The 14,045-nt window shown below is 38.3% G+C and overlaps 1 long non-coding RNA gene across 1 annotated transcript; it reads left to right on the plus strand.

The window, feature by feature from the left end:
• Positions 1-12,753: 12,753 nt before the first annotated feature.
• Positions 12,754-13,098, plus strand: LOC124206012. Its single transcript, XR_006879534.1, has 3 exons — positions 12,754-12,845; positions 12,912-12,980; positions 13,059-13,098. It is a non-coding gene; the product is annotated as an uncharacterized LOC124206012 (long non-coding RNA).
• The last annotated feature ends 947 nt before the right edge of the window (positions 13,099-14,045 follow it).

The raw sequence follows: 14,045 nt of genomic DNA on the forward strand, positions 1-14,045 counted from the left end.
ATGAAACCTCAAATACTTATTAATTCCTCACAAAGTGAAGGGAAAATGATAACACAAGTTACCAATGTGAGCAGATTATGCAACAGATTGATGTGGTCTTTATTGCCAATTATCGTGATCTGCCCCTTTTTTGGGACCCTGGTTCTGCTAAATCTTTATTGCAGATAAAGCAAACGCAATCTGCTCCAGACAGAGGAGAGTTCTGTTGTACCTTGTCACCTCTTAATGTAATATGACCAGTCAGTATTTAATTAAAGCAAATAAATCTGTTTGGTTCACAAACCTGTAACTTGTGAATTTTCCTGTGGGGGATCTTGAGAATAAAATTGTGTAGGATTGGGTAATATTGCACCATGTCCGTCACTTGGGTCCTCTGAAGGCTCTGCCAAATCGCAAATCTCGTCTTGCGATTAAGAAACATTATTTTTATCTGAAGGATTGACCTTTGTCTTTTTATCCTGTACGTCAAGCTTTCACTTTGGTAGATCCAACTATTTGACATTTCATAAGATGAAACATTATATTTAACTGGTGAATTGGATTAATTAAATTAAATATTCACACATTCTTTTGAAGTATAATTGAATTCATTCGATCTCCTTCGTGAAGTAACGGAGTTATAGGATTAGATAAACCTGGAATGGTTTGGGCCACTTTGGATGATCAGTCTTGTTTTTCTACAAGCGAACCTTTCCAGTATTTAAAGAGGGACATATGAATCACCTCTCCCTTTCATATTTCTCTACCCCTTTCCGCATTCTTAAACTCTTGCAACAAGGACAATGGAATAGTTGATTCAACATGGGCTTTGGGCTTTGGCAATGGCAGGCATGATATCCTAGCAAGCCTGAAACGCAGTATTACAGGAATCCACGTTCTTTTTGGAAATAATGTTGGATTCGCCTGAACTGTTTTTTTTCTGGAGTAATCTGAGACCCAATTTTACGCAATTAGATTACATGTCATCATAACTATAGTTTTACAATTACCTCAGCCTCAACTTCTCCATTTGTGTTTTTTTTTTTTTCGTCTGAAGCGACATTATAGCGTCATGTTCTTCAAGAAGCGATATTCTAGTGGAAATGCACTTTGTAAAACTTGAAACACATTACTTTATTAGCTTCATCAATGATTTACATAATGTGTTTATACGTACTCGACCACATTCCGCAAGCTATAACTATTAATAACTATTTGCGGAGAAATTCCATCCCAGACTGGCTTGAAAACCTGACGAAAACGAAATGTTTGTTATTGAAAAATTATATTCAAATTAATATTTAACCTTTGCAACGTTATGCATATCAACAGGCTTTTTTGTTTCACTGCACTATTGCCTGGATTCGTGGAACAAAATTTTTAAGGACCAAATATTCCCACGTCAGCTGGTTAGATTACGTTAGTGGAATTTGTAAGAAGGAAATAAAGGATTTTATCCCTTTCCCTACAGAATTATATTAACGAAGCATTGTTTAATCGTTATTTAATCATTGTAACATTAGTTAACTTTTCACATATTTCGTTGATACCAGAGACTTCAAATCTAATATGGCTGCTTCAACTGACAGCGAATTTAATTTTGGGAAATTAATTCCGGGAAGGTTCTTTACGAATGGATAAAATTGCTCTCAGGAAAACAAGAAAGATCTTTTGTCTCATCCAACCTTTCTTCGTGTACCATATGCCCATACTAGTAAAGAGTATGTCAAGGGTTATAGAATTGGAATTTTATAAGCTTAATGTAAATCGTTTTTTTTTACCAGAAGGAATTGAGTTCTTGACTGCCGTGGGTACCCTTTCGTATGGGAAAACAAAAGAGGTTGGCAAACTGACACCTGCTGAACTACATGTTCCCATACCTAAATTTTGTGTTAATATTTTGTGTTTGTGTTAATACGTTACTTTAGTACATCTTATCAAATAATTATTTCCTGTGACAGATCGTTTTGAATTTCTTCGTTTCACAATGAAAACGTTTCGATTCCCTTGGGCATGAGAAATTTCACACTTTTAGCATTGGGTTACAATTGAATCCCTACTTCATCAGCTGTGAACAAACGAGAAGGTTGATCTAAGATTTCCGGGCAATTTTCGTCTTCCAAAAAAGAAACCATTACGGTAAACAAATTTCTAATAGCTTCCTCCGTCACCTGTTAACAAACAGTTGTAACTAAAAAATATAACTGAAACTAAATTTTCAAAAGATAGCAACATAATCGACCTTGTTCTCCCTCCATCAAGATCTTCAGATCTCCTCAGGGACAGTTTATGACGCACTTTCAATTTATTTACCCACCCCATTGAAGGCTGGATATTCTTGAAGGAGGTCTTTGCATCAATTTTGCAATAAATACCCTGTACACAGTCAAAAAGTTCTCTTTTTGTAACAGGAAAGCAAAATATTGCCCTTTGGAGTACCCAATTGACAAGCAATTCTTATTCCTTAAATGGAAGAACGGTACTCCTACCTCGAACAGGGATTTATTCGTTAGAATTCAGTCACATATCTTTACACACACACAGATACCTTTAAAATTCCGCCTTATTGAGGGTGAGCACCTCGCTTACAGCCGATTAAACGCAGATATTGAGCGAGAATACCGTACAGCAGGACAATCAATTAGATCAACAATTAACACTTCTTCTTAATTCCGAGAAAGACCGTCCGTCTCTCCTCTCACTTCTCACCCGAATGCCTTTTTTTTCTATCTTTTTCTCCTTCTTCACTTACGCCGGCCCGTCGTCCACCCGTCATCCAGTTCTTTCGCCTTTTTCTTCTCTCCGAATGGCCTTCGTCTTCTCTACGTTTCTTTCTTCCCAAAACAATAACACTTGGCCTTTCCTGACCATGATTTTCTGGACGAAAATCCGCCTTTTTCCCGCTCCTCGGGGAAGAATCTAGCTCGAAGTCATCGTAGACGACTGGTAGCTCACTTCTCTTCCGTTTTCTTGGCGGCGAAGGTGGGTCTCTAGTTTTCGTTCTTTGAGGTCCGGCGTCCCACTTGTCGTCATGCGGGACCTGAAAGGGTTTCAGCTGGCTGACATGGGCCGGAAAGCGTCTCCTGGTCTTCTTTTTCCTGCGGGCAGATACATCCTCGATGAGATAGGTTACTGGAGTGATCTGGTTGACAATTTTATAGGGCCCTATGTAGAGAGGAAGAAACTTTTTCGCTTTTCCCTTTTTACGGACATCACGGGCCACCAGGACGAGTTCACCGAGCTCATAACGTCTGACCTTTTTTCGTTTCTTGTCTACCTTTTGTTTGAGTTCTTCTTGTCATTCTTTCAGTCTTTTTTGAAATATTAAACTGAAATCGTCGAGTCTTTTCACGAAGTCAGAATTAGATTCTTCTTTTTCTTCTGGCCATGGAAAAGGGCGTTCATGGGGAAGCTCCGCATCAGAGGATCTCGAACGGGGTCAGACCAGTACTAGACTGTTTGGCCGTATTCAAAGCTTCTACTGCTTCAGGTAGTAGTTCATTTCAGTTCAATTGATCCTTGTCTATAAATGACTTCATGGCCATGACGATCCTCGCGTTGGTTCGCTCAACTTGTCCATTTGATTTTGGGTACGCGAGTGAAGCAATTGTGCGTAATTCCCCATTTATTGAGAGCTCTCTCCAAATCGATCGACGTAAAGGCCGTTCCCCAGTCTGAAATCAACCGTCTGGGAACTCCGTGGTGAGAGATGATTTTGCGTTGCAGAAACGACACTACAGGACCTGTCGCAACGCTTGGGACTGGGTCCGTGATCACCCATTTGCTTAGCAAATCAATGGCCACTAAGACATATTGGTTCCCTCTCACCGTTTTCTTAAGGGGCCCAATATGATCGATTCAATATACGCTCAAACACTCTTTTGGTGGCTCAATTGGGAGCAGTTCTCCCTCCAACCAGTTTCGTGGACGTTTGTGCAATTTACAGAATGCAAAGGAAGACGCATAATTTACCACACTCGTTTTCATGTTCGGCCACCAATAACGTTCATTCAGTTTGGCCCAGGTCTTCTCGATACCAAAATGTCCGCCTGCGGGCGCGTAGTGGCAAGCTTTAACGATGTCTCTTCTTAGGATCAACTAACGAATTCTTTCTACCTTTGCCCGTTGTATTTATCTTGTAAAAAACTTCTTTCGCCGAGCGGAATATTCCACCTTCTCGCTCCTTCAGTGTCACACCCTTCATTAGTCCCTGAGGCGAAGCGCTGGCGCCTTAATCGATTCGTCTCCCTGTTGCCATAACGCAAACTTTTCCGTCGAGTATCCGGTCGGCTTCAGCACACAAACTATGATCTCAGTACAATCTCCGCACTCTACGGGATAGCGATAGAGAGTATCCACGACGATGTTCTCCGTCCTCTTTAGATGGTGTATTTGAAAATTGAATTCCTGCAGGTCCATTATCCAACGTGCAAACTTTCCTTTTTTAGCATTTTTTTACTGTACAGCCACTTTACTACATTGTTGTCTTCCTTAACTTGAAACCGTCGACCAAATAAGTAGTAACGAAGTTTCTTCAACGCCCATACCAACGTTAAGCATTACAGCTCATTTGGATGAAAGTTTTTCTCTGCGTCGGTCAGTCGTCGACTAATATAAGCTATTGGGTGTAATATCCATCTTCCCGGGTTTGCATCAGCGCCGCTCCTAACCTTTTTTGACCGGCGTCAATTTGCAACTTCATTTCCACATCGTCCAGAGGATGTGCTAACACGGGAGCGTTGATGAGCGCATTTTTAAACTCGGCAAATGATCTTGATTGATTCTGCCCCCACATCCACGCTGAACCCTTCTTCATTAGTGCATAAAGTGGAGTCGCCTTTTCCGAAAACCGCTCAATGAAATTTCGATAGAAAGAGACCATTCCAAGAAAACTCCGTACTGCCGCTACTCGTTGTTTCACTGGGTGGATATCTGGGGAGGGAAAATCAACGATCGCTCGAACTTTCTCCGGATTCGGCTGGGCCTCTCTTCCGGAAACTTTATGGCCGAGACATGTGATCTCATCGGATACGAATAAACATTTCTCCGCGTTCAAAGTTAGTTTGGCTTTTTCTAGGGCCGTCAGTACTGCCGTTAGCCTGTTTTGATGTTCCGCGAAATTTCTTCCCATCACGACTAGGTCATCGAGATACACTAAGCAAGCAGTCCATTTTAAGTCGCCTAATGCAAGGTCCATCAATCATTGGAACGACGCCCCACCGTTATGGAGCCCCATAGGGTGTCGAGTACATTCGAAGAAGAAGAAGAAGAAACTCTTTTATCAAATTCTTATTTTTCATTTTCGCCACCTCCTCCCTAATTCTCTCTCTCACCATGGGGGAAACGTGAAACGGTGGGAAACTTATTGGCTCTGTATCTCTCGTGTCGATGTGATGCTCCATCAGAGTCGTTGGTTTTAGAGGACCGTAGTAATCCAGGAGTGAAACACATCTATGACAAGACTTGGAGATTTGGCAAACGACGCTTCAAGGACGTTGCCGTGCGTCAGGGTTGACACCCTAGTGGTATTGTATCAAAGCGCAACAGCCGCCAGACAAAATGAATGGTGGCCAGGCTTTCCAATTTATTCATAGCCTTTAAAAAAATGGCAAAATGCAATTAATCAATTCATTGATAAATTGCCTTAATCATTTTACAAAGTAAACTGTTAAGACTATACCAGTCATCATCTATTTCATATCAATAAAACCCACATAAGTGAATGGGCTAGTATGCATGCAATGACACTTAGATTTCATGAAAAATGTCTAAGTGCCAATTACCTTAAGCACCCAATCGAGATGGGATGCTGAATATTACAGACAAACTATACATCAATTAAGTGGCCCAGTGGTTAGCAAGATCTAGCAGATTACAAGTGCTTGAAACGCTTTGTTACATTTTCAATTGTTATTAAGATTGTAGTTGGCAGAACATTCAAAATTTACTTCCTTAGAGGTTTGTCTCTTAGAAGCTTGTCTTCTTAGAGGCCAGATCTTTTATCCACGAAAAAAGTGACGTTGGTAGCGAAGTAAAGCAAACTACGGAGACAGCATTTCTTCTCCTTGTCAGCAGTGGCCATCCACCTTATTTCCTTAACAATGTCATGAGTCTACTCATTAGTTTTTGCCCTTCCTGCAATGATATCTTTAATTTCATCGCCAATTTTTGTTCTCCCTCAAATGATTTCACCTTTGTCTTAAATTTAATTGACTTTATTGTGTCCAGACATTATAAAACCCTTCCGTTGTCAACAAATTTTCGGATTGTTGATGGTGGTTCTACAATGGAAAAATACATGTTGGATGGGTTAGGGTTCCGTTAGGAAGTTAAAGAAAAAAATTTGTTGTCACTTGGCGATGTATTTTTTTATGTATAAAGGGAAGTAAAAAAAAGTCTACACTAAAGGGCCATAATTTTTCTACATAAGACATAACATTTTGAATGCAACTTAATATGTGTAATTACATAGCATTACATGGACAATTACATGTTCGGTTACAAGGTAAGATGGTTTTTGGGGGGTTGGGGAGGGGTCAAATCCATAGCCATACACAATCTATACTGAAATGTCAATGTCTCAAATTTCGGTGGAAACTTAGTCATGATAACATTACGTTCCCTGGCCGTAGAATACGGACCCCGTAGAATACCCAATAAATTTAGGATAGGGTAACACAATTTTGTTTCTCCGTGGTGGGGGAAGGAATTGAAGCGTCTTTGAAAAAATGCGAATTTATTTGAAAAGGGTTCTAGAAGGGGCGACGAAAAATTTTGACGACAGATCGATCGTATCCTTCAGTATAAGTCTGAAAGTTCAAGAGTGTACATCAAAATGGAGCGGATCGTAAGCAATCTCTGTTGGTCATTTTAATTCAAAAAGCTCGAAAGAAACGTATCTGTTGTCATGGAAATTTTCAGATTTGTTAAAATGTGCACTAAAAAACTAACTGCAGACTTCAAGTCAATGCTGGTCATTTTTGAAAATTTGAGTAAGACTAATTTTAAATTAATTATAATTTCAATTCCAAGCAATTTTTTATTAGTAGTGTTCATTTTTAACTATCCAAATCACCTGTCCCTTGTTCGTAAAAATGTGAGTATCACAACACAGTTAACGGAGTTGTTGACAAAATGGTAATTTTTCGTGAACCGCACGGTGCTAGTTGCCAAAATTCTGCACATCTCAGATATTCTGCAAACGTTACCATGGAACAGGAATTTTGTGAAGCTTGCGTCGACTATGGAGCTTGAATGAGATCGATAAACACATTTTGGACACTGCCTAAATTGTTGCAAATGCAAACTACTTGTCCAATGTTGTTTGTATTACTTGCATTGTATAATAAAGAGGTTTACGGCCAAGAAAATTATTAAATAAATCTTTAACGACACTGGAACTAAACGTTTCATCTAAGACATTTTGGTCACCAATTGCATAGTATCATATTGGTGTTTCTTACATCCCATTTTTCAGTTCTTTTAGATGACGAAAATTCAGCCGTTTACTTTTTCAAACGACACTTGTGAATGTTTTTGTAGTAACCATGTAACTAATTTAATGAAGAATGTTTTTTTTCTGATTTTCTCATTAAAATTTTTAGTTTCCATTTCACATAAACGTACATTAATATTCCCATTTACTTTTTTACGTTTACATAAACAATGAAATATTAATGACAAATGAGTTCAATTTTCCCAATTTTGAAATAAAATAACATGAAACTATTTTTTCGTCCCCTGAATATAGGAATACGCTACGACATGGATTGATTGTTCCAATGCTGGCTGTTAAGAGTAAAGAGTACTAAGGCTTACGATGATCTGAGGGGAAATGGAAGCAATGGACTCCTTCCCTTGCCATCTCATAGTATAGTACCATTCAAAGTCTAGTAAGGGGTATACTCGGTTGATTTGGACTAAACGACTTTTCAATCGAAGCAATAGTGCGTAACCTAACGTGAAAAGAAAAACATCTCAGAAACAGTTCTTTGGTATGGGATGATATTTCTGTCAAAAAAGAATTTTTAAAATTTTTTACAGTTTCAAGGAGAAATCCAATTTCATCACTTCAAGAATCTCGATAATGCTGAAAATAAATATCGATCAGGAATATTCCCGAAGTTATAATCACGAAGTAAAATCGGCTGCTTGGATACGTCCTGGTAAGGAGTGTTGTCCCCCTATAGCCTATACCCTAACCGCAGTCCCACTGAAAAACATTGCACCTACTTCTCCTCCCCCAAAAAACACTTACCACAATTTAACAAGGGGTCTTATGGGACTACGATTGTCCCATTTTTTTTTCATTATGAAGGGGTTATGCTACCTAGCAGGTATTAAATGTGTTATACTTCAAATCTCGCTCTATTTTTGGGTATCATTTGCTTCTAAATTCCCTAACTACCAAGCTTATACAAAATTAAGAACCTTGAATACGAATGTGCAGAACACATTTTCTTGTTGTTAATGCAGCCTCATTTCATGAATTTTTGGGCAAGACAAGGGGTAACGGAGATGGCGGCTTTGATCAAGTGGCTGCACTACTGAAAAATATGAAGAGCGCATTCCCAGAAAGCTTACAGATTTATTCATGGGGCTGGTACTATCTCCATCAAAAAAAAATTTATCCCAACATATTGAGCGGGTTTTGAAGTTTTTTGAATATAAGAATATTTTTTTTTAACCTTGGGATTCGTAGCTTCAGACTTACCGCGCGATTTTTTTTCCAATAATCGGCTGCTAGCGATAATCGCTGAAAAATAATCGGCGATTAAATTTCTGTGGGAAAAATTTGATTTTCCTTTAATTTTTGTCGATTATTTTTCCGATTGTTTTTTTACCTCCATCTAGCGCTAAAAAATAAACTTTTTTGGAAAATTTGACGAACAATATACACGCTAAGTGGCTACTATTTCAATGTTGAATTTATAATCCTTGGGTATAACACTTATGAGACATCAAAAACTTATAAAAGACAACACACATTTCTTTTAGTCATTTCCAATAGGTAAATGGTCGAAAAAGACATGCAATGAACAAAAAGAAACTGCGCGATATTTACATATCCGCCTTAAAGATTGTGTATTTTTAAGCCAATAAATGGAAATAACCATCAACTAATTTCCCAATTTCTTCAAAGCTTTTAAAAATCGCATGAGCTTTAAAGCTAATTCGTCTCATTGAAATGTCAAGGAAATACGATGTGAAGAGCTCCTTTGGATTTTTTGCAATCTGGCAACTCCTAAATATGTGCTTAGTTGGTTTGTGTTAAGTGATGCGTAGAAATGTCCGGTAGAGGGGCGCCAGAGACAAAAGAAGAAGCTCTCATTCCGGCAGCAGAGCATCTAGCATCGGCATCTAGAGAGGTTCTCTTTTTTTGCCGCGCATTTGTCATTTTTGACGTATGTAACCAGATATCATACAACTTTGATATGGTTTTAAAGTTATTCGTTTTTCTCAATCCGGCAATAAAGTAGTTTATTTCGCCCTTTCTTCTTTACGGAGACTCTTTCGAACTTATAGTTTGAAATATAAAATCAAGTATTAGTGGGACGAGAAAATGGGATAAAAATACATAATTACAGTAAACATACCAAAGGCGTGTTCTTTTGATATATTGGGCGTTAAAGGCGGCACAGCATTGTTGAATGGACCATAAAACACGTATGAAATGTAATTAAATTAATCTTTAAATAAAAACTCTTTGCAATTAGTTTGAATAACTGAGTGTAGCGCAGTGGTTGGGTCTTGTTAATATTTCCCAGTTGAGTGTTAAGACGCTGTTGACGAATTATTTTCATGTTCAATTTTCGGCATCATTATAAACACAAAAAAAAATTACTTGACTTTAGTTTATGGCTGCGTTTTTGGATGATATTGAAGAGCTCATCGTTATTAAGCCATGGCAAGCTGAACGAATTGCCTTTTATAAAAGTTGATTTACGTCGAACACTATGCACGGATGGAAGCGAAATGACGTATATTGATCCATTTTCAGACACCACTAATTTGTCCGAAAGTGGCGTGGTTAAATTATGCAACCCGGTATGAATCTACGATGACAATTTTGGTATATCAGTGTCGGTGTCGCTAATGAATTCGGCTAGGGAAGTTGAAAGCCTTTGAAGATGAATGCAGACAAGTTCGTAATTTTCGCACCAGAGAAAAAATTCAAACGAATAACGCAGGAAGGTAAGGATACTACGGGTGAAGTGGATGTTAAAAATAGTTGTTGTAGTGCTGCTCAATGACGTGTTTCAAATTGGGATTGCGTGTTTTCTTCTACATTACTTTTTATAAAACTGCAAAGTTCAATGTGGATATTATGTTCGATCTACTGTTGCAAAATGCGTATTTAAGTGCTGTCGATTTGCCCTTTGGAGTTAACTCTATTTGGTCTCAATATAAATTTCACTCACGCACGAGAAGACGTTGTGCAATGTTCATGTATCACTATCTATCGATCGTATCCAAGCTATCATCAATTTGCATTTACACAAAGAGTATGCTTGAAAATAAAGAAAGGCGTGATATCCAAGTTACAACATTTCTGTTAAAGTCCAACCATTTAAATATAAAAGTGATGAACATTAAACATGTTTCTATTCAGAGCCTATAAATGCAAAAGATAGCATCGAGCAATAACATTTTAATTCTTTAAAACGCTGGCATTAGCTTGAATATTTGAGAAGAGTCGCAACAACCCCAGTTTTTTTTACTTGGATGGAGATCATGGGTGTCGGCGGGACTGTGTGGTAAAAGGAAGATGTAAAGAATGTTGTAAATAACAGTATTGTACGTAAATCTTTTATTCGACAACAATACAGAAACTAAATGAAAGATAGCGAGCCCTGGAGTACGGACCTAGCGGCCTGGTTCGCTGGGGAGGAGGAGAACTATTGTCACTTATATGGTATTGTCCGGTTTCTTAAAATTATAATTACATTTAGAGTGTATTTGTAAGATCCATCCATGGGTTATAGGGGATCATCAGGTAATAAGACAGAGTTGGCGAAGAAACCAAAGAAAATGCGACAGAAAAGTTTCAAACTCTTGGTAAAGTCTACTCAATCTTAAGTGACACAGAAAAGAGGAAGATATACGATGAAACAGGCAAGTAGAATTTATTATAATAATAGACCTTTTAACTAATAAAAGTTTTATTTTAAAAGGCTGTGTTGACGATGATGATTTTTCAAAGGGTGACCAGAATTGGGAAGACTATTGGAGGTTTCTTTTCAAAAAAGAAACAGAGCAAGATATTACAGTATTTGAAAATAAATAAAAAGGCTCATTTGAAGAAACTACAGATGTTAAACAGCTTTATGAGCGTTACAAGGTAATTGCAGGCTTACATTTTGAATGACTAATGCTTTGACCATAACAATAACAAAATTAATCATAAACTAATTTGTAGGGGGATATGGAGATGACCATGAGTTTAGTTATGTGTGCTACTGCCGATGATGAACCTAGAATACGAGAAATTATCCAGAAGATGGTTGACAATGATGAGGTAACCAACTGCAAAGCCTTTACTTCAAAATCCAAGAAAAAGAAAGTCGCCAGGAAGAAGAAGGCTGATCGCGAAGCTAAAATGGGAGAAAAAATTTTGCTGCTTTTTTGCTGCCTTTTGCAGCTGCCAGGCCAATTGGTAACGGTGAGTCATGCGTTTTATTTGTAAGTCAAATATTTAAATTTTTATGTTTTTTTTTTTTTATTTAGGGGAGCCGAAATGGGTGGCTGTTGATGTAGATGGATTTGCAGCTGAGGTTGGAAACATTGTGTTGAAGAAGGAGTTGCCATTTTTGCAAGGCTCTTTCGGCCTTTTGTTGATGCTCGTCATTAAGTACTGGATATGGCCCTTTTCAAAGTATTTGTGGGGTCGACTCAAGCTTAAATGTAAGTATCAGTCAAAGGCAAGGAGGCCAACATTGTAAATATTTATTTTTATTAAAATAAATATTTTTCTGTTTTTTTCAGGGAATCCACCTACAGCTACAGCAACACCTAACAACTTGAAGCAGCTGCTCGTGCAGCAAGTGACGCTGATGCGTGAAATTAAAGATTTATTGGAAGGGAAACCTCCGTCTGTGCAACTTGTTTGTGCAGCCTCCGTCCAAACGTCTGTGCCCAAACCCCAACTACTGAACCAAGGCACTGGTGTCCCAGGTGAGGGGGACCACTAAAAGTGCATCGGGTGTCCCGGGAATTCCCCCCCCCCCCAAAAAAACGTGTTTCTTCTCAATTTTTCGTTCATGAAGGCTAATGGCCATAAAAAATTTCCGCTTTGTTCCCCAATTAATTTAACCTAGAAACCAAGAAAGTGTTGTTTCATTTCAATAAAATTCAATTTCAAATAGTTTCCATTGATGTAACACTTAAAAACTTAATACTTAATAACTAAAAAAAAAATACGAAAAAACAAAACCAAACCGTTCTGCTATCCAAATTAACAACCAGAAATCCATCATATCAACTGTTGATCAAATTTTTCCCACAAAGAACCCAAGTAGAAAAAAGAAAAAGGTTTTGGAACAAATTTTTGCTATTCAGTCCAGTAAAATTAGGTAAACAAATTTTAAATGTAACAAACAAATAAAACACCAGCGTGCAATATTTCGACCTTCAATTGAATAACTTTTCATTTTCAGTGCACTTTGAAAAGCTTTGTTTGAGTCATCAAAGTCAAAGTAGTGAAGAAGACCATGAGGTCATATTAAAGACGTGTCTACAAGGGATTGTTAGATCATACACAACTCGGCGACATTATACAGTCTCCCCCTCAATTTTTCGGGAAAAAGTTGATGTCTTCGGAGTATGCAAAAGGAGTGAGCCTAAAAAGACCCACCCCATATAATATTGTACGAATAGAAGTCCTCACCTATTAATACTGAGCTGCCTTCTAAGTTGACCATCATTCGCATTAGTTCTTTCACAAGAGTAACACCATGCAGCCTCTCAGAAAGTCTTTCTCAGCTTTTTCTCTCCAATCTCAGGTAAATCATTCATTAGTTACAGTCTCTTAAATTTGGTGGATTCGTATAAATGTTTGATTGCATTTTCTCTTAATTTAGATTCCATCGGCCAGGTTTTCCATGGAAGTGAGCAACATATTCCATTCGCACCTGATTGGCAGAGCTGTGAACAATATCAACCGTGTGATGGAGGACACCGGAACGCGCATACTATTCCCTGATTGCAATCGCATTGCCGGTAAATTCAAAAAGTACAGTGTCGTCATTCGTGGTCCAATTGCTTGTATTGAAAATGCTCGTCAACGTATTCAGGTAAGTCATTATCGCTCGTTAGTTCTTATTTCTTCTTATTCAATACATAATTGTTTGTTTTTCCATAAGGCGAGTATCCCGGTAGAGTTTATCGTCGATTGCAACGTTGAACGAGTAAATTCCATCGGTGAATCGTCGCTAAGTGATTATTTTTCCAAGACATTTGGTGTCTTGATGCGTTTCGATCCGAAGATTTGATGGCGTTGGTGTTGGCCAGGTATCCATGGGGAACAGGATCGTCTTCAACTTCTCAAAGACGCTTTCACGTATTTTGGACGTGTAACTCATACGCTTTTGGTAAGAAACTTGATTCACTCAAACCTCCACATACGTTAAACTCTATGTATTGTTCTCTGTATGCAGGATTCGGTGGTGATGAAAGTGGAAACATCGTTCGATCACGAATGGATTGCTCGGGACCACATCGACAAAATCATCACAGCCACAGGTGCCGGAATTCATTGCCCGGATGTTTTCGTCCTGAAGGAACTGCCGAAAAAATATTGCGTTTGGATTCGTGGGTCTATGTATCAAGTTGACATGGCCAGTTCTATGCTAAATGTAAGTTGATCTGCTTCTTGATCTTGCTATTTACTCCAAATCAAATGTTCTCTTCACGTTTCATAGGGACTGTTGCCGATGCAGTTAATGGTTCAAATTCCTTCAGATCGCCTCAACCGCAAAATATCTTTTAGTTAGAGCGCAAAATATGGACGTAATGTTTCACGTGGAACACTGCACTTCAGATATTCTTACCATAAGACTCTCTTCGTA

The sequence above is a fragment of the Daphnia pulex genome, chromosome 10, assembly GCF_021134715.1.
Source record: "Daphnia pulex isolate KAP4 chromosome 10, ASM2113471v1".
NCBI classification, from domain to species: domain Eukaryota; kingdom Metazoa; phylum Arthropoda; class Branchiopoda; order Diplostraca; family Daphniidae; genus Daphnia; species Daphnia pulex.